This window comes from Aulostomus chinensis, chromosome 4 (assembly GCF_037954235.1).
Source record: "Aulostomus chinensis isolate RoL2024-O1b breed Wild chromosome 4, RoL_Achi_v1.0, whole genome shotgun sequence".
NCBI classification, from domain to species: Eukaryota; Metazoa; Chordata; class Actinopteri; order Syngnathiformes; family Aulostomidae; genus Aulostomus; species Aulostomus chinensis.
In genome coordinates, this window is record NC_141323.1 from 24,828,203 (window position 1) to 24,855,214 (window position 27,012).

General features: G+C 43.1%; 11 non-coding genes and 4 pseudogenes across 11 annotated transcripts; 13 read left to right on the forward strand and 2 right to left on the reverse strand.

Annotated features, from left to right (window-relative positions):
• Positions 1–308: 308 nt before the first annotated feature.
• Positions 309–427, forward strand: LOC147264034 (5S ribosomal RNA). Its single transcript, XR_015115464.1, has one exon. It is a non-coding gene; the product is annotated as a 5S ribosomal RNA (ribosomal RNA).
• Positions 428–737: 310 nt separating this feature from the next.
• LOC147264035 (5S ribosomal RNA) lies at positions 738–856 on the forward strand. Its single transcript, XR_015114481.1, has one exon. It is a non-coding gene; the product is annotated as a 5S ribosomal RNA (ribosomal RNA).
• A 310-nt stretch (positions 857–1,166) lies between these two features.
• On the forward strand, positions 1,167–1,285 carry LOC147264036 (5S ribosomal RNA). Its single transcript, XR_015115522.1, has one exon. It is a non-coding gene; the product is annotated as a 5S ribosomal RNA (ribosomal RNA).
• Positions 1,286–1,594: 309 nt separating this feature from the next.
• Positions 1,595–1,713, forward strand: LOC147264037 (5S ribosomal RNA). Its single transcript, XR_015113089.1, has one exon. It is a non-coding gene; the product is annotated as a 5S ribosomal RNA (ribosomal RNA).
• Positions 1,714–2,023: 310 nt separating this feature from the next.
• LOC147264038 (5S ribosomal RNA) lies at positions 2,024–2,142 on the forward strand (annotated as a pseudogene).
• A 311-nt stretch (positions 2,143–2,453) lies between these two features.
• Positions 2,454–2,572, forward strand: LOC147264039 (5S ribosomal RNA). Its single transcript, XR_015115636.1, has one exon. It is a non-coding gene; the product is annotated as a 5S ribosomal RNA (ribosomal RNA).
• Positions 2,573–2,881: 309 nt separating this feature from the next.
• On the forward strand, positions 2,882–3,000 carry LOC147264040 (5S ribosomal RNA). The gene has a single exon (XR_015113090.1). It is a non-coding gene; the product is annotated as a 5S ribosomal RNA (ribosomal RNA).
• Positions 3,001–3,310: 310 nt separating this feature from the next.
• LOC147264041 (5S ribosomal RNA) lies at positions 3,311–3,429 on the forward strand (annotated as a pseudogene).
• A 311-nt stretch (positions 3,430–3,740) lies between these two features.
• On the forward strand, positions 3,741–3,859 carry LOC147264042 (5S ribosomal RNA). The gene has a single exon (XR_015115637.1). It is a non-coding gene; the product is annotated as a 5S ribosomal RNA (ribosomal RNA).
• A 309-nt stretch (positions 3,860–4,168) lies between these two features.
• LOC147264043 (5S ribosomal RNA) lies at positions 4,169–4,287 on the forward strand (annotated as a pseudogene).
• Positions 4,288–4,597: 310 nt separating this feature from the next.
• On the forward strand, positions 4,598–4,716 carry LOC147264044 (5S ribosomal RNA; annotated as a pseudogene).
• An 875-nt stretch (positions 4,717–5,591) lies between these two features.
• Positions 5,592–5,664, reverse strand: trnak-uuu (transfer RNA lysine (anticodon UUU)). The gene has a single exon. It is a non-coding gene; the product is annotated as a tRNA-Lys (tRNA).
• Positions 5,665–5,907: 243 nt separating this feature from the next.
• Positions 5,908–5,980, reverse strand: trnaf-gaa (transfer RNA phenylalanine (anticodon GAA)). The gene has a single exon. It is a non-coding gene; the product is annotated as a tRNA-Phe (tRNA).
• A 3,557-nt stretch (positions 5,981–9,537) lies between these two features.
• trnas-gcu (transfer RNA serine (anticodon GCU)) lies at positions 9,538–9,619 on the forward strand. Its single transcript has one exon. It is a non-coding gene; the product is annotated as a tRNA-Ser (tRNA).
• A 14,386-nt stretch (positions 9,620–24,005) lies between these two features.
• Positions 24,006–24,087, forward strand: trnas-aga (transfer RNA serine (anticodon AGA)). The gene has a single exon. It is a non-coding gene; the product is annotated as a tRNA-Ser (tRNA).
• The last annotated feature ends 2,925 nt before the right edge of the window (positions 24,088–27,012 follow it).

Consider the following 27,012-nt stretch of genomic DNA (forward strand, 5'->3'; position numbering starts at 1 on the left):
TTTTGTTTCATTGTGAGGAAAGGGCCGCTTTGAGTCTTTGGGGACCAGCATGAGCGAGCTTCCCTCACACACCTTTTCTTGAAGCGCCCTCTGCAGCTTTGGAATGGAATTTCATGCAGTGGTTAATTTGAAGAAGACAGATGGCAGATGCAGTACTTTTCTCTCGATGACATCAACATTCTTTTCTTTTATTGACAGGACACCGATTTGGCGTGTCAAAAGACCCTGAGGCTGTTGGGCATCACTTTTTTTCTGAGGTTGTAAAGTGTGTGAAATGGATATAGAGCCCATGTGTGTAAGAGACAAGGGCTTACGGCCATACCACTCTGAACACGCCCGATCTCGTCTGATCTCGGAAGCTAAGCAGGGTTGGGCCTGGTTAGTACTTGGATGGGAGACCGCCTGGGAATACCAGGTGCTGTAAGCTTTTTTGTTTCATTGTGAGGAAAGGGCAGCTTTGAGTGTTTGGGGACCAGCATGAGCGAGCTTCCCTCACACACCTTTTCTTGAAGCGCCCTCCACAGCTTTCGAATGGAATGTCATGCAGTGTGTTTTTTGAAGTAGACAGATTGCAGATGCAGTACTTTTCTCTAGATGACATCAACATTCTTTTCTTTGTATTGACAGGACAACTATTTGGTGTGTAAAAAGACTGTGAGGCATTTGCACATCACTTTTTTTTTGAGGTTGTAAAGTGAGTGAAATGGATATAGAGCCCATGTGTGTGAGAGTCAAGGGCTTACGGCCATACCACTCTGAACACGCCCGATCTCGTCTGATCTCGGAAGTTTAGCAGGGTCGGGCCTGGTTAGTACTTGGATGGAAGACCGCCTTGGAATACCAGGTGCTGTAAGCTTTTTTGTTTCATTGTGAGGAAAGGGCCGCTTTGAGACTTTGGGGACCAGCATGAGCGAGCTTCCCTCACACACCTTTTCTTGAAGCGCCCTCTGCAGCTTTGGATTGGAATTTCATGCAGTGGTTAATTTGAAGAAGACAGATTGCAGATGCAGTACTTTTCTATAGATGACATCAACATTCTTTTCTTTGTATTGACAGGACAACTATTTGGTGTGTAAAAAGACCGTGAGGCTGTTGCGCATCACTTTTTTTCTGAGGTTGTAAATTGTGTGAAATGGATATAGAGCCCATGTGTGTCAGAGTCAAGGGCTTACGGCCATACCACTCTGAACACGCCCGATCTCGTCTGATCTCGGAAGCTAAGCAGGGTTGGGCCTGGTTAGTACTTGGATGGAAGACCGCCTGGGAATACCAGGTGCTGTAAGCTTTTTTGTTTCTTTGTGAGGAAAGGGCAGCTTTGAGTCTTTGGGGACCAGCATGAGCGAGCTTCCCTCACACACCTTTTCTTGAAGCGCCCTCCACAGCTTTCGAATGGAATGTCATGCAGTGTGTAATTTGAAGTAGACAGATTGCAGATGCAGTACTTTTCTCTAGATGACATCAACATTTTTTTCTTTGTATTGACAGGACAACTATTTGGTGTGTAAAAAGACCGTGAGGCTGTTGCACATCACATTTTTTTTAGGTTGTAAAGTGAGTGAAATGGATATAGAGCCCATGTGTGTGAGAGTCAAGGGCTTACGGCCATACCACTCTGAACACGCCCGATCTCGTCTGATCTCGGAAGCTTAGCAGGGTCGGGCCTGGTTAGTACTTGGATGGGAGACCGCCTGGGAATACCAGGTGCTGTAAGCTTTTTTGTTTCATTGTGAGGAAAGGGCCGCTTTGAGTCTTTGGGGACCAGCATGAGCGAGCTTCCCTCACACACCTTTTCTTGAAGCGCCCTCCGCAGCTTTGGAATGGAATGTCATGCAGTGGTTAATTTGAAGAAGACAGATGGCAGATGCAGTACTTTTCTCTCGATGACATCAACATTCTTTTCTTTGTATTGACAGGACACCGATTTGACGTTTGAAAAGACCGTGAGGCTGTTGCACGTCACTTTTTTTCTGAGGTTGTAAAGTGAGTGAAATGGATATAGAGCCCATGTGTGTGAGAGTCAAGGGCTTACGGCCATACCACTCTGAACACGCCCGATGTCGTCTGATCTCGGAAGCTAAGCAGGGTCAGGCCTGGTTTGTACTTGGATGGAAGACCGCCTGGGAATACCAGGTGCTGTAAGCTTTTTTGTTTCTTTGTGAGGAAAGGGCAGCTTTGAGTGTTTGGGGACCAGCATGAGTGAGCTTCCCTCACACACCTTTTCTTGAAGCGCCTTTCTGCAGCTTTGAAATTGAATGTCATGCAGCGTGTAATTTGAAGTAGACAGATGGCAGATGCAGTACTTTTCTCTAGATGACATCAACATTCTTTTCTTTGTATTGACAGGACACCTATTTGACGTTTGAAAAGACCGTGAGGCTGTTGCACGTCACTTTTTTTCTGAGGTTGTAAAGTGAGTGAAATGGATATAGAGCCCATGTGTGTGAGAGTCAAGGGCTTACGGCCATACCACTCTGAACACGCCCGATCTCGTCTGATCTCGGAAGCTAAGCAGGGTCGGGCCTGGTTAGTACTTGGATGGAAGACCGCCTGGGAATACCAGGTGCTGTAAGCTTTTTTGTTTCTTTGTGAGGAAAGGGCAGCTTTGAGTCTTTGGGGACCAGCATGAGCGAGCTTCCCTCACACACCTTTTCTTGAAGCGCCCTCCACAGCTTTCGAATGGAATGTCATGCAGTGTGTAATTTGAAGTAGACAGATTGCAGATGCAGTACTTTTCTCTAGATGACATCAACATTTTTTTCTTTGTATTGACAGGACAACTATTTGGTGTGTAAAAAGACCGTGAGGCTGTTGCACATCACATTTTTTTTAGGTTGTAAAGTGAGTGAAATGGATATAGAGCCCATGTGTGTGAGAGTCAAGGGCTTACGGCCATACCACTCTGAACACGCCCGATCTCGTCTGATCTCGGAAGCTTAGCAGGGTCGGGCCTGGTTAGTACTTGGATGGGAGACCGCCTGGGAATACCAGGTGCTGTAAGCTTTTTTGTTTCATTGTGAGGAAAGGGCCGCTTTGAGTCTTTGGGGACCAGCATGAGCGAGCTTCCCTCACACACCTTTTCTTGAAGCGCCCTCCGCAGCTTTGGAATGGAATGTCATGCAGTGGTTAATTTGAAGAAGACAGATGGCAGATGCAGTACTTTTCTCTCGATGACATCAACATTCTTTTCTTTGTATTGACAGGACACCGATTTGACGTTTGAAAAGACCGTGAGGCTGTTGCACGTCACTTTTTTTCTGAGGTTGTAAAGTGAGTGAAATGGATATAGAGCCCATGTGTCTGAGAGTCAAGGCCTTACGGCCATACCACTCTGAACACGCCCGATGTCGTCTGATCTCGGAAGCTAAGCAGGGTCAGGCCTGGTTTGTACTTGGATGGAAGACCGCCTGGGAATACCAGGTGCTGTAAGCTTTTTTGTTTCTTTGTGAGGAAAGGGCAGCTTTGAGTGTTTGGGGACCAGCATGAGTGAGCTTCCCTCACACACCTTTTCTTGAAGCGCCTTTCTGCAGCTTTGAAATTGAATGTCATGCAGCGTGTAATTTGAAGTAGACAGATGGCAGATGCAGTACTTTTCTCTAGATGACATCAACATTCTTTTCTTTGTATTGACAGGACACCTATTTGACGTTTGAAAAGACCGTGAGGCTGTTGCACGTCACTTTTTTTCTGAGGTTGTAAAGTGAGTGAAATGGATATAGAGCCCATGTGTGTGAGAGTCAAGGGCTTACGGCCATACCACTCTGAACACGCCCGATCTCGTCTGATCTCGGAAGCTAAGCAGGGTCGGGCCTGGTTAGTACTTGGATGGAAGACCGCCTGGGAATACCAGGTGCTGTAAGCTTTTTTGTTTCTTTGTGAGGAAAGGGCAGCTTTGAGTCTTTGGGGACCAGCATGAGCGAGCTTCCCTCACACACCTTTTCTTGAAGCGCCCTCCACAGCTTTCGAATGGAATGTCATGCAGTGTGTAATTTGAAGTAGACAGATTGCAGATGCAGTACTTTTCTCTAGATGACATCAACATTTTTTTCTTTGTATTGACAGGACAACTATTTGGTGTGTAAAAAGACCGTGAGGCTGTTGCACATCACATTTTTTTTAGGTTGTAAAGTGAGTGAAATGGATATAGAGCCCATGTGTGTGAGAGTCAAGGGCTTACGGCCATACCACTCTGAACACGCCCGATCTCGTCTGATCTCGGAAGCTTAGCAGGGTCGTCCCTGGTTAGTACTTGGATGGGAGACCGCCTGGGAATACCAGGTGCTGTAAGCTTTTTTGTTTCATTGTGAGGAAAGGGCCGCTTTGAGTCTTTGGGGACCAGCATGAGCGAGCTTCCCTCACACACCTTTTCTTGAAGCGCCCTCCGCAGCTTTGGAATGGAATGTCATGCAGTGGTTAATTTGAAGAAGACAGATGGCAGATGCAGTACTTTTCTCTCGATGACATCAACATTCTTTTCTTTGTATTGACAGGACACCGATTTGACGTTTGAAAAGACCGTGAGGCTGTTGCACGTCACTTTTTTTCTGAGGTTGTAAAGTGAGTGAAATGGATATAGAGCCCATGTGTCTGAGAGTCAAGGGCTTACGGCCATACCACTCTGAACACGCCCGATGTCGTCTGATCTCGGAAGCTAAGCAGGGTCAGGCCTGGTTTGTACTTCGATGGAAGACCGCCTGGGAATACCAGGTGCTGTAAGCTTTTTTGTTTCTTTGTGAGGAAAGGGCAGCTTTGAGTGTTTGGGGACCAGCATGAGTGAGCTTCCCTCACACACCTTTTCTTGAAGCGCCTTTCTGCAGCTTTGAAATTGAATGTCATGCAGCGTGTAATTTGAAGTAGACAGATGGCAGATGCAGTGTACTGGGCTTCTCTCTACTCCTCTCTCTCCTCCTATATGTGTCATACATTAATTATACTCATAGGTATTACTAACTTGTCTCCTTTTCTGGAGCCTTTTAGGCTCCTCTCATTCCAGATCTGGGTGCTGCTGGAGGAGGCTGCAGAGCTGAAGAGGCTCAAGCTGCCACCCGTAACTCCACCTACTCACATCACCGTCTTTCCATCAGTCTCTCTCTCTCTTTATCTCTGTCCCTCTCTTTCCTTCTACATATCCGTCTTCCTCCATTATCTGTTTTGTGCCTGTTCTCTTTCCCCCCAATCGGTCAAAGCAGAAGGCCGTCCCCATTGAGCCTGGATCTGCTCGATGTTCCTTCCTGTTAAAAGGAAGGTTTTTGTCGCCGCTTTTGCAGGATGTGCTTGCTGATGGAGAATTGTTGGGTGTAGATTCATTGAAGCAGTTTGGTACTGGACCTGCTCTACCTGTAAAGTGTCATGAGATAAGTTTTGTTGTGATTTGGTGCAATATAAATAAATTTAACTTGACCAGTGTCATTTGTGGTCTTTCGTTAATTGCATGCCACATGAAATTATTATTAGTCACTTTTATCTCACATTTGACCTGCAGCTACAGTCTCACAGTGGCAAGACGAGAATACTTCTACTTCTGATGATAACAGTTTGTTCAACAATGAACTTCATCCAGTACCATGTTGTTAAACTCTGGAACACCAGCATAGCACCTGAACAGGGACTTGAACCCTGGACCCTCAGATTAAAAGTCTGATGCTCTACCGTCTGAGCTACTCAGGCTCTTCCTTCAGCATTTAGACAGGAAAAGAAACACCTGTGAAGGTCAAACTGCTGCTTTCTTGACTTGTTCAATCCTCCATGTTCAAGTCCACCATGCTTTTGATTGGCTCTGATTCTCTGTGGCAAAATCCAACAAGAGGCTCCAAAAATGTCTTGAATGTCATAAGAATACACAGGACAAGATGTTTGTTTCCTTCATGTCTGCAGTTCCTCCACTGGAAAGTAAAGTCAATGCTGTTCCTCTGCTGAAACCTGGGATCGGACCAGGGACCTTTAGATCTTCAGTCTAACGCTCTCCCAACTGAGCTATTTCAGCTCTGAGGGAGGGCCCTGCTTCTCTCATTTTATAATCTCTTCCACTCTCACTAGAACTTAGAGAGGATTTGAGCTTCTGAAGTCATGACACATTGAACAGTTCGACAGGACCATTTTTGATGAATGTCTGAATCAAACAAGCCTTTTTTGTTTGTCTTCTTCCCAGTTGCCTCAACATTGTGTGAGCCAATAATTCCACATCTGTACCAGACACACCTCTGGTTGGTGGGTTTTATGGATCTTTCTGTTCTAACAGTGTCTTTTATCTTAAATATGCCACTTTCACATGAAAACATCAATAACAGGACAATATCAAAACTATTATTGCTGCTGTTGCTGTTGTTGGTTGTGTGTCTGTCTTCCATCCCCCTGTCCCCCTGTCTTTCTCTCTGCTTGTCTTTCACCCTCATCTTGTTCCCATCTTTTTGTCATTCTCTCCCTCATTTCTCTCTGTCTTTTGTCTTTTCTTCTCTATATTTGTCTTCTGCTGCTCCAGGATCAGCTCCTATCACACAGTGGTCCAGAACCATTATGAAGCCTGATCATGAATGTGAGCAAAGCTCTTAGAACAGGCCTGCTGCCACCACAACTAAGATCCTGCAGGTCACGAGAAACTCCAGTGTCCAGCTGACAAGTGGACTTTCCTCTGATCTGTGGTGGTGCTGAGTTTAGCAAACATCTCCAACAAGAAGATGAAGGAGGCCATCAACTCCTCCAAGCTCAACATCTATACTGGCTTTACTGGGAGATCAGGAGGTCAAAGCAGATCTTCACCCTCCACCTCAGATGGTTTCTACTCACAGAGATGAGGGACCAGTTCAAACCAGCTACCTGGAGCTCCCTTAAGCCATTGTCCCCATCAGCTAACATCTGGATCTGGACCTGCACCGGTGCTGATTTGTGTCTTGAGTCCCCAGAGTTTGTTGAACCAGAGAAGCTTCAACTGGTGACGGTCGTACAACCAAGTGTGAAGGTGAGCCTGCATTGTCTGATCTGGAGCTAACAGGGGAATTAGCAAGTGCTCTGACTTTTCTAGAGTTGCTGCTTAGTTGAATTTGAATTTATTTGTTGAAATGTTCCAGTTTCTATGAGGTCAGGGAAGATTGGTGTGGATCTAAAGGTCCCTGGTTGGATCCCAGGACATTGTTTTGGCTCATTTGAACATTTTCAAACCCTCGTTGCTCAGATTTTACATGAATTTGATCATGACTTTTGGACAAATGTTTTGTTTATTAATTAAATAATCACTTCAGTTATGAATTTAGTGAGTCACCCAGACTTGGTCAATAACAAAAATTAGTCTGGTTATTATTCAGTTTCCAGTCAGTAGGGACACACGCACACACACACACACACACACACACACAGCCTGTCTTTGGTATAAAATGGTCTGTCACGTTCACGTTGGAAGATTTCTCTGACTCAATTGTGAATAAAGAGATTCTTCATCTGACACCTGAGTCTTGATCCACTGATTCCTCTGATCCACCTCTTTCTGCTCCAACAAGGCTGACATGGATGAGGTGGGTCCATGTCATCCAATCAGTAGGTTTCTCTTCTCAATTAATTTTCTTCATCCCAGTTTAGATTGATTCTTCTCAGCCTCATGAAGGAGCATCTGATCAGGTGTTTGACTGCTTGTTGGTTGTAATTCCATAGATTTTAATCTCAGATGTTATAGAATTAATAAGAACATCTTAAAGACCTTTGTCCAACACTTGAAACTCACCTGTCTGTGGAGGCCCAACTGGCCTTTGGTAGTGAGGTGGTGGATGCATGTGAATGAAATGAGGCTCGTGTTGCTGTGAGGAGCCACTAGAGGGAGACACCTGTCGTTCCTCCCAGCTGACAATGAGGCTTCACAGCTGCATTTGAAGCTGTCCTTTATGAGTCACAACTGTCTTGAGCTCAGGAGCCAAACTCACCGAAAAAATATGCAAGTGGCTTTGGACAAAAGCGTCTGCTCAATGAAATTGTAGGATTGTAGAATTCTATAAATGTAGAATATAATTGTAGAAATGCTCTCTCTCACCATCCCCAACGTCTGTGCCAGGGTCTCTGGCCAGTGGTCAATGGCTCCTATCACCTGCCCAGGATGGATCCAGCTTGCTTGTCTTTGTAATTCTGCACTTATTAGAGACCTGGAAACAAAGGAATGCGGAAAAAGAGAAAATAGGACCTCACACAAATGGGCTTGTGACACAATTTTAAAGAGTTGTGTCAATGTGAATCTTTTACAAATGTGTGTGTGAATGTGGTTGTTGTGGCCGAGTGGTGAAGGCGATGGACTAGAAATCCATTGGGGTCTCCCTGCTCAGGTTGGAGTCCTGCCAACAACGTTAAAGTGTTGATGTTCTGGAGGAGACAACATCTGATCTTTTTAGATCCACGAGTCAAAGGTTTTCTTTAAAGTGCTGCAGCAGCTGAGGATGAGGGAGAGACAGAATTTCAAACCATCTTCGTGAGGACATTTTGAAAAATGATGATATTTGCCACAGTTATTATTGACTTGGAACACTGCAAAAATATCCCCTCTCCAAAAACCCTCCTCTTCAACTTTGTACCCAAGTTGTCTCCTCATCAGGCACCACAGTGTCCAGGATGTTCAGTCAAAAAGTCATTAATGATTTTAAAAATGTCCATCAAACACAAGATAAGGCTTCAAATAGGTAAAATCACCATCTGTAGACTGGACCAATATGCTGATGTGATCCTTTGATTAGTTTAGGATCAGTCAGAGATCAAAGACTGAAGCAGGAGATCAATGCTCAGAACCCAGAGATCAAAGACAGAATTCAGACATCAGAGAAAGAATTCAGACATCAAACACATACCTGATGGAGGCTCCACCCCCCCCCAGACAGTTTCCATGTAAGTCGTAAGTTTTATTTTTAAAGCGCCAAATCACAACAAGTGTTATCTTCTTTTTATTCTTTTTATTAAAGATTGAAGCTCCATACAAGACAGTTTGTAGACAAGAACATCACAGCCTGGGAAGCTTTCACTTCTTTTGATGGACAGCTTTGATTTCAGGTTCTACCTCTGTAAAATTGAAAGTAAAGTAAATGAAGCACCTGTGAAGGTAAAACTGATGATGTCATGACTTGTTCAGTCCTCCAACGTTAAAGTCCAACAAGCTTTTGATTGTCTCTGATTCTCTGTGGCAAAATCCAACAAGAGGAAACAGAAAATCTTGAGGTTGTCTCACTTTTTTTTTTTTTAAAGAAACTCTGCACAGGACAGTGATAGGATGCTTGTTTCCTTGGATGAAAAAGTCTGGTACTCTCATCTTCTTAAACATTTACTTGTTCAATCAGGACAAGAGAATCTGAGCTTGGATGTCATTTTGTAGTAAAAGGTGAATTAAACTTGTAAACATCAGCTGGTGTTCACTCTGATGATGTATCGATGGTCTGTATTCTGCCTTCTGTAGCACGATGCTGCTGGGAAGAAGCCTGATTATGTCAGAGTTGTGTTCAGTGGCTCCTGCTGGGTCCATTTCTGACAAATAGGCTCCAAAGAGTTCAGGTGTTTAAAAGCTCAGGGCTGCTGTCAGCAGACGAGGTGGCCGAGTGGTTAAGGCGATGGACTGCTAATCCATTGTGCTCTGCACGCGTGGGTTTGAATCCCATCCTCGTCGTGAGCGACTCTGGTTTCTACTCCAACATTATGGAATTACTGTGAGGCTTTTAACTGACACAGATACCAGTTGAGTCAACTTCCCTTTCACAACCTGACCAAAACAACTCAGACACCCAGAGCTCACATATGTCAATCACCTCTGTAGAAGGTCCCGCCCCCACAGAGCTATAAATCCTCCCATCAGTGAAGAAAACTGAAGACGCCTCTTGGATGAGAGCTGAAGCATCTTCAAGAAACCTGAAACAGTCCACTTGGTGTGTTTAAATAATTCTACAATTTCTTTAAGCTTTTGTCCAAAGCCACGTGCATGTATCACATGTATATAATATATATGTGATACTCTTTCATCTACTCATGAACCAAAAATGCAGTCTAATACCAGTAAATTTGTGCAGAAAAATGTCATTTGTGCTCCTTCTTTTATTTATTTGTTTATTTAGTATTTTTTAATGTATTTTCTTTCAATTCACATTTTGTCCATTAACTTCATAATCACTCTTCACAGTCGCCATCTCATCACATGACTAAAGTTTGGGTTCTGTATTGGTGGTAAAATATCCTTCCATGCCCCTCACTAGTTTGCACACAGAAAAATATTTTACTGGTTTCAAATCTCTTAGTGTGTTCTCTCACTTAAACCAGCTGTGGCAGCTTTCATTGTGTGATTGATTTTAAAATATAAAGATAGAACAGAACCATTGGAATAAGATGTCGGGACATTTGAAGGAATGTAAATCTCCTGTTGAAATGTTGCAGTGTGCAGCTGAGACTCTCTGGCAGTGGCACAAGGAGCCACAATGGCAGAACCTGGACCCTCCTGGAGGAGAACCACAGGTGAGGGCCTTCTTGGCTCCAGATTGATGGAAATCAAGTGTCTGAGGCTGTTAGCAGCCATGAAGTTGATCTGGTTGGGCACTGGTATTTTTTCTTTCTGCAGCTCAGGAGTGATTCAGGAGAAGAGTTTCAGAACAGCCAAGGCTGGGGACTGGAATTTTAAAATTTCCCCTGGAACCAGACAAATTTGGGAGGTAAAACCTCCAATCATAGCCACTCAGATGCAGCAGCAGAAAGAAGCTGTCATCTACCCTGACAGTCAGAGCATCAAGTCAAGTAAACATCAACCATCTTGGAGTTCCAAACCTTCACCTGTCAGATTCAGCTACTTCTTATTGTGGGACTTTAAATTTGAACACAATGGAATTTGGACAAGGAGTTTTCCTTCAAGTCCAAACATCATCGTCCAGCCTCCAACCAGAGGTCCATCAGTTATCATGGGAGCCACATGTGGAGTCTGGGTTCTTTTCTAGAATGTGACGGCAATGACAGTCCTGCCAAGTGACATCACTGACATGAATGGATGACTTCAGTCACATGACTGGATGATTTGAAAATTTTGTTGTTGGCCTCTGGACCTTTTTTAAATCAGTAGTTGACCACAGGTAGCTTAGCTAACTGTTAACTAATTAACTTTTAGTCCAGACAAAGAATGTGGGTTGACAGTTATTCATACAAAGTCTTTGGTTTCAGATGCAGCCTCAACTGAGACTCCAAGTTCAGAGGATGGGTTTGTTTGCTGTCAGGTTGCCACCTTTCAGAAATGAAAATCAGGGACGCCCACCACGGCTCCTGGGGGCCATGACCACCAGGGGCCTGACTCCCATGAGGTGGGTGCCCACAGCAGTGGTGTGTTTTATTTTGTAGGTGTTTTTAGTCAAGGGGTGATCAAGAAAGCAATTCCTCCTACTTAAAGCTTGAAATGCTTTATCACCAATAAACACATTCTTTATTGTTCAACACTGAAATGCACAATTAAGTTTTAAAATACAAACTCAATAAATGGAGAACTTTATGTGACTTAAGTTCATAACACATCAACAGGTTTCCCTCCCTTCTTTTTCCAAGTCTCCTTCTTGTTCCTCCTTGCAGCTCTGGGGAACTCTTGGTCTCTCAAAGCCCTGTTGGAAAACTCTGAACAGGACTACTCAAAGTTGAGAGTGATCACTCCTTTGAGCTCCATGGAGCTCCTGTTCCTGCAGTCACTCCATTTCTGCTTTTCATTTTGTGTTTGTATTAAAGTTCTATTGCTGAAAAAAAGAGACTTTTTTGCCTTTTTCTTGAAGTAAATATATGAGGGTCGAAACTGACCCATAACACCATGGATGTTACAATAGTTAATAATATTAAAATGAATAATAAATCAAACCAATCCATGTCAGAGATGTGTTCTAACACCCCTCAGTAATGGTCAGGAAACACAACAACCTTTTGTTTATTTCTATGATTTTCTTGAGGTTCATTTGATCATTTTTTAACTGAAATCGAGGGTTTACTGACTAAAAAAAGGTCCAGAGGCCCACAACAAAATATTCCCATCAATATTTCCATGGATAAGGAAGCCTAACAAGGTAACCGGGAGATGGGAAACAACTTGGATGATAGAAAATTGTTTTTAGTTTATTTTACAGCTGGTTGAAGACGAGGGTCAAAACTGACCCGTTAACATCAGAGATGGGAACAGAAAGCTAACACAAGAGGAAGGTTGAAGCTATGAAAAAGGAGTTTGATAAAAATCTTGAACTGACAGTAGAAATATCCTTTTGTATGTTTACCTTTGTTGACAGAAGTCACTTTAGCTTGGCAGTGAAAAGAATCACTGCTAGCTTGACAAATAAGTGGCACAAACTGGGTTCAAGCTGGACTTTGGACACTGGTATCTGCAACAACTCCCATCAACTCCTAATCTAGCATCTCTGCTGGGTCAAACTATTTTACAGAACATTTGACAGACCTGTGGAGCAGTGAGGACAGACATGAGTTGATCCACATGATCCACTGAAGCGCCATTTTCCCCTGCCACTGAGGTCACCAACATGAGCTGGAGTTGGGACTCTTGAACTGAACCTGGTATCACAGCGACACCTACTGCTGCAAAATGGAACAGCAACATTGAACCCAAGTACAGGATTGGAGGGAGACTGATGGTCGCTGTTTGGGTTTTTGAAGAACAAGGAGGGCGTTGGTTCAAGCTGGATTCTCAGAGACTATTTCACCAACCTCTAAATTGGCATCTACACTGTCATCCAGTCATGTGACTGAAGTCATCCAGTCATGTGACTGAAGTAATCCATTTATGTCAGTGATGTCACTTGGCAGGACTGTCATTGCCTTCACATTCTAGAAAAGAACCCAGACTCCACATTTCCTCCTATCTATTATTGTGTCCCACCCTCCTGGTTCTTACTCTGAATTCTCAGAGTTTATATCCAGTTCAGTTCTCAAAACAGATTCAGTCATGAGTGTCGATTAGTTTCCTTTTCTCCACTGATTATATGTCAAGGTTTGTGTGTGGGGGTGGAGCCTATCCCAGCAGCCTTCGGACAAGAGGCGGGGTTCATCCTGGACAGGTCACCAGTCCATCACAGGGCCAACACATACAGGCAGACAACCATTCACACTCACAGCCACACCTACAGTCAATTTAGAGTATCAATCAGCCTCGTCCCCTCTTGATGTCTTTGGACTGTGGGAGGAAGCTGGAGTACCAGAGAGAACCCACACAGACACAGGGAGAACATGCAGACTCACACAATTGGGGCTCAAATCTGGAACCTTCTTGCTGTGAGGCAACAGTGCTGACCACTGCACCATTGTGTCCCCTGAAAATGCCACCAGATCGTTTGGATTGTCTATAAAATCAAGTACACATGAACATGAAGAGGTCTTCACAGGGCTGGTGGTGCAATGGATAGCATGACTGACTACTGTCAGAAGATTCTAGGTTCAACTCCTGGCTCGCTCACTTAAAATTTTATACTCAGAAGCTTTCACACCTGAAGTGTGAACCACTGCTAAAAGTCCCTGAAATCCTCCAAGGTTTCCTCCTTGTCTGCTGTAAACATGAACACATGCATGGATCCTGCTACCTCTCACATGTTAAGCTGGCACTTGACAGTGACAGCAGGAGAACAAAAAATCCCAGTGTGTCATCAACATTTCCTGGAAACTAAATGACAGAAGCCAGTGGTGGCAGGTGAAAAAAATTCTTGGTGGGGCTGGTGTGCCAAAAACATTTCCGTGCCTAGTCTAGTATAATCATTCAAAAAGAGCAGCCGGACAATTATTAAATGTTTTAAAATCGTATTTACTTTCCTTCTTAAAATCGACAGTTTCAAAGACAAAAAAAACCAACAACAATTTACAACTACAGTAAATTTTATGCGATCAAATATTATACAATGATGTTAACTTTACAGAAGGTGATTTGAGCTTAATCTATACAATACAAATCAACAATGTGTGTGTTTGTCTCTCTCTCTCTGTCTCTCTCTTTGTTCATCTGTGTCTGTCTCCTTCTCTGTGTCTCCGTCTTTGTGTCCTTTTCTCTGTGTCTCTATCTCTGTTTGTCTGTCTCTTAGTGTGTGTGTCTCTCTCTGTCTCTCTCTCTTTGTGTCCGTCTCTCTTTCTCTCTTCGTCTACCTGTCTCTCTCCCTCTGTCTCTCTGTCTATTTGTTTCAGTCTTTCTGGGTGTGTGTTTGAATTCAGCAGTCATTTGTACAGGAACTTTGCTCGTCTCTCTTTCTGGGAGGCAAATTTCTCAATGACCCTGGTGTTGAAACCAGGAATGTTTCGTGTCAGTTTTTTCTCAATGGAGAGCATAGCCAGAGCGTTGAGCCGATCTTGTGCCATGGTATTTGTAAGAAAAGTTTTTATCCTCTTCAAAGTGGAGAAGCACCTCTCAGATTCTGACGTTGTCATTGGTGTGGTGATGAGGATGTTGAGCAGACTTACAGTTTCAGTGAACGTGTCTTGAAGGTTATTTTCCATCAAAACCTGATAGAGAGCCAGTGCACCACTGCAACTCTGAAACTCTTCGTTCCCGTAGATCAGAGACAGCTCTGTTTGAAGTCTGGCCTTGTCCAATGAGGGATAGGCTTCCACTGTGGTTTTCAGTGCTGAATCTGGGAACTTTCGGCTGTGCTGTGGGAACAGGTCTCCTTGCAGGAGTGTGGCGCTGACAAGATGCTTGGTGAAACTAAATCTCTCCTTGGCATGGCTCACAATGGTGTCACATACCTATGCAATGATATAATTATACAAAATAGGAATTATTGCATCTTCACTTGTCTTCATACATTGACCTGATGAGCTAGCCTATATTATGTAATAAACATACTGTAATGATTCACATCATCATAAAAGAATATACATTTAAGTCTGGACCACTGTATCATATGGCCAACATCTTATTTTGATTTTATTTAATAATGTGATTCAAATCACACTAAGAAGCAAGTTCTTACCTCCAGTGCCAAATGGTGCAGTGTGTCTTCTCCCAAGGTTCTGCGTCTCTTTGCGGGTGGCTCCTGAGCAGGTCCCCTGAACTCCTCATCCTCAGCCAGAGTAGGCACATCCTCCCTGACCCAACACATAAGTTTCATGAGTAAGTTCTAAAAACTGGTTAGGGATACATTAACAAAACCAAAGGTGGATATCATTACTGTCAATTATATTATACAGATAAATCAATTCTTTAAATAAGATGATATATAAGCATTTAAGTCTACATATACAGAGAAATTGAGGTTAGGCTACAAATTAATTAATTTAGCATACCTGATAGCCTGCATGTGGTCAATGAATGTCTGGGTGACTCCTGCCATGTAGACAGCATCAATGTTTCTCTTCTGCAGCTGGTTGTAAAGGATGTCCACATGTGGCATGATTTTGTGGAACAGGGCCAGTAAAAAACAAAAAGTTTCATCTTCCAGCATTCTCACATAGCCACCAGCTTCTCTCTTTGTCTGGCTATCAAACCCTTCACTGTTCCGGATAGCCTGAAAGCAATTCACCAGATCCTTCTTGTGCTCATAAACTGTGTTAACACGACTGTTGAAGTTCCAACGTGTTGATGATGCACTTGGAAGTCGGTGCGCAACCATCTCATCAAGCACTGCAGTTCTCTTGCTTGACTTAGAGAAAAAAGAAGCAAATCCCCCCATGTCAGAAAAAAAGTGACTGCTCTGAGGGATGTGGGAGGTTGCTTGCTGCAGTATCAGGTTTAACTGATGGGCATAGCAGTGAACATAGTGAGCGTTTGGATAGATGTCTTGTACCTTTCGCTGCACTCCTCCTTTGGCACCCCTCATCACAGCTGCCCCATCACAGGCCTGGGCAATCAGCTTCTTTTCTTGTCCCTCAGAAAGGATGCTGTGCAGCCTCTCCAATAAGGCACTGGCTATTGCATCCGCACAGGTGTTGGGCAGTTTCAAAAATTCAAAGAACCGTTCTTGAATATTGTGGCGGTCGTCAATGTATCTCAGAACTAAGACTAACTGACACTGTGTTGAAACGTCAGTAGTTTCATCAGCCTGGATCGCTAAAAAGTCTGCCGATTTAACTTCATCCAGGATCTGTTCTCTCAAAACTGCCAGCATACAGTCCAGGAGCTCGTTCTGTACTGTCTTCGAGGTGCCTTTAAAAACGGTTGCATTTTCAAGGTGCTCCCTCAAGTCCCGATCAATGGATGCCATCAAGTCAACTAGACCTCTGAATATTCCAGCGTTGTCAGAGGAATCACTTTCGTCATGTCCCCGCAGAGCCAGTTCAAAAGCACCACAGAATTTAACAGTTAATTATCTTAGATAAGATGTTACGGTTCTTATCTACCTCATCATTGTGCTTCCTTACAGCGATGCGGTGACTGTCATCGAGCTGCGTTGCTATGCTAATCTTCCCAAGAACCGCTAGCTTCACGCAGTTTTCCATGTGAATTTTCGCTCTTTCGTGTTTCTTAATCCGCTCGGAGAGGTGCTTCAGGTCAGTGATTCCTGTCTGTGTCCATGCTGAATCACACCGGTCACTCCTGAAAGGGATGCAGGGGAAGCAAAAAAGTGCGTTGGCTGCTCCACAACCCGTCAGCCACGGCTTGCGCTGAAACCAGCTCCGGCAAAAAGTCCTGTTGTAGGATTTAGCCTTTTCCTTGGACTGCTGCTGGATGTTGATTTCAGGCTTGTCCGGTCCCAGCTCCTTAACGCGGATTTTTTCCGCCATGGTCCTCCTCGCAAAAGGGAAATTTAAAAGGGATCTCACCGAATTCGGTGGAAACTGCTGCTCTTGAACTTCGATCGTTGTTGTCGCCATTTTCTCTCTCACTCACTTCTCGCGGTATTTTTTTTCGTAGGGATTCGGAAATCTGGGAATCTCACTACGCAAAAAGAATATCGCGGGCTCCTCAGCTAGTTTTAGCAATCCAAACCTTCACGCATTTTACGTTGGCCTAGGAGCGACTTTTCCAGCGCCCCTACGCCATTAAATTTGGCGATGTTGATTGGCCAATTATTCATTATTTTTCCCTAGCAACCATACAGGATTGGCTAATTAATTGCAGGTCTGGGGCGCTTTGACGAGCGCCCCTAAAGACAAATTATACAGTCTATCAGAGTAAATTCACTATTCATTGAATGAGTCATTTGGCGTAAATGTTGTTTAAATGACCCATATTGCATGTAGACACACACAATTAAGTAAGGCTGACATTGACGATACAAATTGTAAACATATGCACATATATATGTATAAATACATGTAGAGATTTTCCTCTCCACAGCTGGTGGGGCGGCGCCCCAGCGCCCCCTATGAGCCAGCCGCTACTGATACTGGCTTTACTGGGAGATCAGGAGGACAAAGCAGATCTTCACCCTCCACCTCAGATGGTTTCTACTCACAGAGATGAGGGACCAGTTCAAACCAGCTACCTGGAGCTCCCTTAAGCCATTGTCCCCATCAGCTAACATCTGGATCTGGACCTGCACCGGTGCTGACTTGTGTCTTGAGTCCCCAGAGTTTGTTGAACCAGAGAAGCTTCAACTGGTGACGGTCGTACAACCAAGCGTGAAGGTGAGCCTGCATTGTCTGATCTGGAGCTAACAGGGGAATTAGCAAGTGCTCTGACTGTTCTAGAGTTGCTGCTGAGTTGAATTTGAATTTATTTGTTGAAATGTTCCAGTTTCTATGAGGTCAGGGAAGATTGGTGTGGATCTAAAGGTCCCTGGTTGGATCCCAGGACATTGTTTTGGCTCATTTGAACATTTTCAAACCCTCGTTGCTCAGATTTTACATGAATTTGATCATGACTTTTGGACAAATGTTCTGTTTATTAATTAAATAATCACTTCAGTTATGAATTAAGTGAGTCACCCAGACTTGGTCAATAACAAAAGTTAGTCTGGTTATTATTCAGTTTCCAGTCAGTTAGGACACACACACACACACACACACACACACACACACACACACACACACACACACACACACACACAGCCTGTCTGTGGTATAAAATGGTCTGTCACGTTCTCTCACATTGGAAGATTTCTCTGACTCCATTGTCAATAAAGACATTCTGCATCTGACACCTGAGTCTTGATCCACTGATTCCTCTGATCCACCTCTTTCTGCTCCAACAAGGCTGACATGGATCAGGTGGGTCCATGTCATCCAATCAGTAGGTTTCTCCTCTCAATTAATTTTCTTCATCCCAGTTTAGATTGATTCTTCTCAGCCTCATGAAGGAGCATCTGATCAGGTGTTTGGCTGCTTGTTAGTTGTAATTCCATCGATTTTCATCTCAGATGTTATAGAATTAATAAGAACATCTTCAAGACCTTTGTCCAACACTTGAAACTCACCTGTCTGTGGAGGCCCAACTGGCCTTTGGTAGTGAGGTGGTGGATGCATGTGAATGAAATGAGGCTTGTGTTGCTGTGAGGAGCCGCTAGAGGGAGACACCTGTCGTTCCTCCCTGCTGACAATGAGGCTTCACAGCTGCATTTGAAGCTGTCCTTTATGAGTCACAACTGTCTCAAGCTCAGGAGCCAAACTCACCAAAAACATATGCAAGTGGCTTTGGACAAAAGCGTCTGCTCAATGAAATTGTAGGATTGTAGAATTCTATAAATGTAGAATATAATTGTAGAAATGCTCTCTATCACCACCCCCAATGTCTGTGCCAGGGTCTCTGGCCAGTGGTCAATGGCTCATATCACCTGCCCAGGATGGATCAAGCTTGCTTGTCTTTGTAATTCTGCACTTATTAGAGACCTGGAAACAAAGGAATGCTGAAAAAGAGAAACTAGGACCTCACACAAATGGGCTTGTGACATAATTTTAAAGAATTGTGTAAATGTGAATCTTTTACAAATGTGTGTGTGAATGTGGTTGTTGTGGCCGAGTGGTGAAGGCGATGGACTAGAAATCCATTGGGGTCTCCCTGCTCAGGTTGGAGTCCTGCCAACAACGTTAAAGTGTTGATGTTCTGGAGGAGACAACATCTGATCTTTTTAGATCCACGAGTCAAAGGTTTTCTTTAAAGGGCTGTAGAAGCTGAGGATGAGGGAGAGACAGAATTTCAAACCATCTTCGTGAGGACATTTTGAAAAATGATGACATTTTGCCACAGTTATTATTGACTTGGAACACTGCAAAAATATCCCTTCTCCAAAAACCCTCCTCTTCTACTTTGTACCCAAGTTGTCTCCTCATCAGGCACCACAGTGTCCAGGATGTTCAGTCAAAAAATCATTAGTGATTTTAAAAATGTCCATCAAACACAAAATAAGGCTTCAAATAGGTAAAATCACCATCTGTAGACTGGACCAATATGCTGATGTGATCCTTTGATTAGTTTAGGATCAGTCAGAGATCAAAGACTGAAGCAGGAGATCAATGCTCAGAACCCAGAGATCAAAGACAGAATTCAGACATCAGAGACAGAATTCAGACATCAAACACATACCCGATGGAGGCTCCACCCCCCCCCCCGACAGTTTCCATGTAAGTCGTAAATTTTATTTTTAAAGCGCCAAATCACAACAAATGTTATCTTCTTTTTATTCTTTTTATTAAAGATTGAAGCTCCATACAAGACAGAGTTTGTAGACAAGAACATCACAGCCTGGGAAGCTTTCACTTCTTTTGACAGACAGCTTTGATTTCAGGTTCGACCTCTGTAAAATTGAAAGTAAAGTAAATGAAGCACCTGTGAAGGTAAAACTGATGATGTCATGACTTGTTCAGTCCTCCAACGTTAAAGTCCAACAAGCTTTTGATTGTCTCTGATTCTCTGTGGCAAAATCCAACAAGAGGAAAAAGAAAATCTTGGGGTTGTCTCACTTTTTTTCATAGAAACTCTGCATAGGACAGTGATAGGATGCTTGTTTCCTTGGATGAAAAAGTCTGGTACTCTCATCTTCTTAAACATTTACTTGTTCAATCAGGACAAGAGAATCTGAGCTTGGATGTCATTTTGTAGTAAAAGGTGAATTAAACTTGTAAACATCAGCTGGTGTTCACTCTGATGATGTTTTGATGGTCTGTATTCTGCCTTCTGTAGCACGATGCTGCTGGGAAGAAGCCTGATTATGTCAGAGTTGTGTTCAGTGGCTCCTGCTGGGTCCATTTCTGAAAAATAGGCTCCAAAGAGTTCAGCTGTTTAAAAGGTGAGGGTTGCCATCAGCAGATGAGGTGGCCGAGTGGTTAAGGCGATGGACTGCTAATCCATTGTGCTCTGCAAGCATGGGTTTGAATCCCATCCTCGTCCCAAGTGACTCTGGTTTCTACTTCTAGATTATTGAATTACTGTGAGGCTTTTTTTTTTTGAACTTATTTTTTATTTAACATACATACAGCACAGATAGAACATGACAGAGATGCGCAGACAAATATTCCAGACAAGTGTTCAGATACTTTTCCAAGATACACATGGAAAAAAAAAAAGAAAAAAAAAAGTTGATGTTTATAATTCCAATACTGTTTTCACTGGTGCCCATCTTTCAGCAAACTGTCCTGTTTTCAGCTGTAACCTTGCTGTGATTTTTTCCATGATGTATACATTTTTTACTCTATTCCTCCATTGTGATATGTTTGGAGGTTCTGGCTTTAGCAAGCAGGCTGTTATTGTCTTTTTAGCGATCAGAATCAAAATCCTCCACAAAGCAATCAGGTTTCTGTCTGTCAGATTCTCAGGTGGTATGCCGAGGATAAACATTGCTGCGTCCAAAGCAAAATTAATGTCCAAAATTTGCCCAATCTCCTTCCGAACATTCTCCCAGAAGTTCAACAGCTGTGGGCAATCCCAGAATATGTGCGTAAAATCTCCTATTAACTGACATCCTCTCCAACACAGTTCAGATGTGTTGCTATATTTTGAAGTCTTAGATGGAGTGTTGAAATATCTCATCTTCACCTTCCAGTCAAACTCCCTCCACATTGGGCTGCTTGTTAATTTGTGTCCTGCTCTGAATGTTTCCTCCCAATTTTCATCTGGTATAATCGTATTTGTTTCTAATTCCCATTTTTCCTTAACATCCAAATTGTTGTCCTTACATTCATGTTGTAGTACTCTATAGATTTTTGATATTAACCCCTTTTTAGTCTCCCCCTCCAAATACGACAACAGCAATTCCTCCAGCTTAGATGGTGTTCTACAAATATTTTCCCACTCTCTGTGCTTCTGAAGGTAGTGTCTTCATTGTAGAAATTTGTAGAAGTCATGGTTCGGTAAGTTAAACTCTTTTTTAAGTTGCTCAAACGACTTCATATACTGTCCATTGAAAACTTGTGCAATATAAATTAACCCCTTACTTCTCCATTTGTTGTACCCTGCATCCATAACAGATGGTAAAAAGTCTGGATTTCCTGCTTTTTTGGTGATTCTACTTATTGAGTTCGATATTTTCAGTTTTTTTCGCACTATTGACCATACTTTTATTGTTACCCTAATCCAGTCATTACGCAGCCCCTCTTTTTTCTGCATCTTCTCTTTCAAAAACGGGAGTACCTCCAAAGGTGTTTTCTGACAGGAATTTTGTTCCATTCCCACCCACATTGTGTCTGTCTCCTTCGTGATCCACGTAATAATCGCTCTAAGTTGTGCTGCCCAATAATAATTTTTTAGACCAGGTAAATTTAACCCTCCCTTCTCTTTTGGGCAAAGAAGGATTTTGTATTTGATTCTAGCTTTTTTATTTTGCCAAACAAATTTAGATATGATTTTGTCTAACATCTTAAAAGTTGAACTAGAGACCATAATTGGCAGTGACTCGAACAGAAACAACAATCTGGGTACAATGTTCATTCTCACTGTTTCGATTCTTCCCACCATCGACAGGGGCAATATCTCCCATCTGGCCAAATCCTTCTTTATTTCTGTAATCAGTTTTCCATAATTTTCTTTAAATAGCTGTGATATAATGGGAGTAATAATGATGCCAAGATATCTAAACCCTGTGGTGGTCCATTTGAAATTGAACTTTCCCTCTAATTCAGTTGGATATTTGCCTGAAAGCATCATTGCTACTGACTTAGATTCATTAGTTAAATAACCTGATGATTCTCCATATTCATTCAGATTGTTCAATAAAGCTGGTATAGTTAAGGAGGGTTCACTTAGATATGTTCATATATCGTCAGCAAATAAAAATATTTTATGCTCCACTCCCCCTTCATCTCTTATTCCCTTAATATCCTTATTTTGTCTTATTGATTCGGCTAATGGTTCAGTACTTAATGCCAACAGCAATGGACTCAGACAATCCCCTTGTCTGACCCCTCTTTTGAGGGGAAAGAAATCTGAACAGCATCCGTTAACTCTAATCCGTGATTTGGGGTTTTTATAAACCAATTTTACCCAATCTATAAATGTTGAATGAAACCCAAAAACTTCTAATGTCCGATATAGGAAGCTCCATTTTACCCGGTCAAATGCCTTTTGTGCATCTAAACTGAGCATCAAAGCGGGTTGTCTGTTGTTTTTAGTACATGATATAAGATTTAATGTTCTCCTAATATTGTTAGCTCCTTGTCTACCAGGGATGAACCCTGTCTGATCTGGTTTGATTAATTTTGTTATATATATCTGTATCCTATGTGCTAAAATATGAGTCAATATCTTCAGATCACTACATAACAAGCTGACAGGCCTGTATCCTTCACATGTGGTTGGGTCCTTTCCTTCTTTATGTATGACTGAGATAATGGCTTCTGACCAAGATGTTGCTGGGTCACCTGATGTCAGGGCATAATTAAATCCTTTGAAAAGGGCTGGTGTAATCTCCTTCGCAAAACACTTATAAAATTCTCCCGAGAGCCCATCCGTGCCAGGGGATTTATTATTTTTAAGTACCTTAATTGTATTAGCTATTTCCTGTACTGAGATTGGCCTAACCATTTCAGATGCCTCCTCTGTTAATAATGACGGTAAGTGCAATCTTTTGAGGAATGCCAGTGTTTTATTTTCTAGTGATTGCGAGTCAAGTCGTTCTTCTCCTTCAGTTTCTTTATGACTTCCCTTACTTGTTTCCTCTTTTTTTGTACTTCATTTGTGTAATCCTGGTTAAAGTAGACGTTACGTCCCTCATACGTGAGCTTTTTCTTCCATGCTTCTTGAATCAGCCGTTCTTTCACCCTGTAGTTGAGGAAGCGAACAATTATTGCTCGCGGGGGGGCCGTGTTTTCTCTCGGCTTCGTAGTCAGTGATCGGTGCGCTCTCTCGAAATGAACCGCCATTTTATCAGGGAAGTTCATTGAGGACTGAATAAAATGAGTCACAAATCCTATGGTGTCGTTTTTCTCAGCGCCCTCTGGGATTCCGTGTATTCTTATGTTGTTTCTTCTTGATCTTGATTCCAAGTCCTAGCATTTCGCGGACAGCCTTGCCTCGTGTTGAAGTAGAAAAGTGACCATTCTTTCCAGCCTCGCCGTCTGGCCTTCCGTGTCGTTAATCCTCTCTTCCATCTCATCTGACCGCTGCTCCAACTGAGCCATTTTCTCCCCCATTTCAGCTATTTTAGCTTCTAGTCTTGCTAAGGCTCCTTTGTTTTCCGTCACCGCGTCTGCATGTTCTTGGCGTAGTTTACGGAGCTCCGCTAATATCATCGATACCTCGTCTCCGGACATCGCCATCCCCGGTGCGGCGCTCCGCCGGCGCCTGTATCATTTGCATTTTCTTTCTTAGCTGACTTCCCTTTTTTGTCCATTTTATTTCTCTTATCTTTAGTCTCTGATTATCCGCGTCCTCGACCCCTTTCTGCTGCTAATATCACGTTAAAGAGCTATTTTTACATAAGTTTTCTCTCGGAGCAATTCTCCCTCGTGTCTTCTACATCATGGCGTCACCGGAAGTCCCTTCACATGATTTTCATTCAGAAACAATAGAATTGTCAAAAACCACAACAGTTTTCAGCTTGCTGGTAAACAACACACACACACACACACACACACACACACACACAAATAGTTTGTGTTTGTGAGAAGATAAAAAAAAATCTACTGTGCTGTGTAGAAGATTAATTGTTGAATATCAATCCTCTACTCATGTGCATGGGAGTGTAGTTGTTGTGGCCGAGTGGTTAAGGCGATGGACTAGAAATCCATTGGGGTCTCCCCGCGCAGGTTCAAGTCCTGCCAACAACGTTAAACTGCTGTTCCAGAGGAGACAACATCTGCTCCTACTGTAGGTCCATGTGTCGAAGGTTTTCTTTCAATGGCTGTAGCAGCTGATGATGAGGGAGAGAGAGAGAATTGGTAGCATGTTGTCTTGTCTCAACCATTCTGGTGTTGACCAAAATCTTTGTTGATACTCCAGTGGTGGTGAAGGTGATGGAAATGTTCCAAGTGGGACGGTTCCATGTTCAACCAGTTTCATCTGGAACTGAGGTGGAGTAAGTAGGAATTGGTTTGGTTTAGTCCCTGGGAATGTCAGTTGGTGTGTGTGTGTGTGTGTGTGTGTGTGTGTGTGTGTGTGTGTGTGTGTGTGTGTGTGTGTGTGTGTGTGTTTACATGCAGACTTTCCCTTGTGACAGCTGATTTGGTTTGGAATCCATCTTAGTCAGGACATTTTGAGAAATTCTAGCATGTAGTTGTAGTTATTTTGATTTACAACACTGGAAAAAAAATCCCCTCCCCTCCAAAAACCCTCCTCTTCAACTTTGTACCCAAGTTCTACAATTCTACAATTCTACAATTTCATTTAGCAGACGCTTTTGTCCAAAGTGACGTACAACACAAGCAAGAATTTAGACTTAATTAAGGAAAAGTCCATAGGAAGCGAAAAAGTGCTTCAGTTGTGATTTGGTCACAGGTACCGCCATCTAGTGGCAGAAGAAGTGTCGCCCCCCCCCCTCCCTTTTTTTTTTTCTTTTTTTTGACAGACATACAACATCACACAACACAGTTAGTGCTACATAATCACTAAGTGCTGGGTCTTGGACCCTCTGACTTATTCTACCCCACAGCACAAAGAGGAGAAGAGTCAGGTCAAGTGCCTCGGTGCTCTCTGAACAATTGAGTCTTCAATTGTCTCTTAAAAGTAGAAAGGGACTCAGCAGAACACACAGAGTTGGGTAGTTTTTTCCACCATTTGGGAACAACAGAAGAGAAGAGTCTGGCTAGAGATTTGGAGCAGCGCTGGGCTGGAAGCACCAGGCGTGCTGCTGCATTCTGGATCATCTGCAGAGGCTTGAATGAGCATGCAGGGAGGCCTGCCAGAAGAGAGTTGCAAGTTGTCTCCTCATCAGGCACCACAGGATCCAGTAGGTTCAGTTAAAACAAGTCATTAGAGATTTAAAAAATGTCCATCAAACACAAAATAAGGCTTCAAATAGGTTTCCAATTTTATTTCATGTTGACACATTTTGTCCATTTAACATCAGGACTGCTCCCAGATCGTCTCCATGACCTCATCCCAGCACCAGAGACTTTGCTGTGACACAACAGCAGACAGCAACAAGGACTGCTGCAGTGCACTTGGTAATTGGATGCACTGAAGTCATCCATTCATGTCAGTGATGTCACTTGGCAGGACTGTCATTGCCGTCACTTTCTAGAAAAGAATCCAGACTCCACACGTGGCTCCCATGATAACTGATGGACCTCTGGTTGGAGGCTGGACGATGATGTTTGGTCTGGGGGGGTTAAGATGGTGGGGGCTGTTTCAGTTCTAGTGCTGAAGGCTTTCGCCATGACAGTCAGACTCTCAGCTGTCCCTCATGTTCCCTCAAATGTGCAGTGTGGACCTCACACTCTGAAATTAGCCTGAAAACTCTTCATGAAAAGCAGGAGACTCAGAGTCTCTGTGGCTCAATCGGTCAGCGCACTTAGTTAGTCTTGGTTTTCAGAAATCATACAGCATACAAATAATAGCAGGTTGAAACACATTTATTTAAAAGAATTTAACATGGTCACACACACACACACACACAGAGCCTGTCTTTGGTATAAAATGGTCTGTCACGTTCTCTCACGTTGCACAACAACAAAACAAACAAAGACGGCCATGTCCAGTGTGGTCCTGGATATGACGACTGGACTGCAGGGTCCCAGTATCACTGTGACAATTCTTTTACCAGCTATGACCTTGGACAAGAACTTCTCAGGAGGAAACTTATCATGGTGGCACAGTGAAGAAAACTGGACCTGAGCTGCCTGCTGAAATCTTGCAGGTGAAGGACAGAGCTCCACCTCTTTGACAGACACCACCACTGTTGGCTCATGTTGTCAGTTTTTGTTTACTGGTTTTGAACCAGTAGTTGTTTTCTGTTGGTTTCATTTGCTTGACTGGTTGTTGTTTGTTTGACCTTGCAAATCCATATTTTGGGTTCTGGCTTGTTCTGCTTTTCATTTTGTGTTTGTATCATGTGAAAGTGGCATAATTAAGACAAAAGACACTGTTAGAACAGAAAGATCCAGAAAACCCACCAACAAAAGGTGTGTCTGGTACAGATGTGGAATTATTGGCTCACACAATGTTGAGGCAACTGGGAAGAAGACAAACAAAAAAGGCTTGTGTGATTCAGACATTCATCAAAAATGGTCCTGTCGAACTGTTCAATGTGTCATGACTTCAGAAGCTCAAATCCTCTCTCAGGTCTAGTGAGAGTGGAAGAGATTATAAAATGAGAGAAGCAGGGCCCTCCCTCAGAGCTGAAACAGCTCAGTTGGGAGAGCGTTAGACTGAAGATCTAAAGGTCCCTGGTCCGATCCCAGGTTTCAGCAAAGGAACAGCATTGACTTTACTTTCCAGTGGAGGAACTGCAGACATGAAGGAAACTAACATCTCGTCCTGTGCATTCTTATGACATTCAAGACATTTTTGGAGCCTCTTGTTGGATTTTGCCACAGAGAATCAGAGCCAATCAAAAGCATGGTGGACTTTAACATGGAGTATTGAACAAGTCAAGAAAGCAGCAGTTTGACCTTCACAGGTGTTTCTTTTCCTGTCTAAATGCTGTAGAAAGAGCCTGAGTAGCTCAGACGGTAGAGCATCAGACTTTTAATCTCAGGGTCCAGGGTTCAGGTCCCTGTTCAGGTGCTGTGGATGTTCCAGTGTTTGACAACATG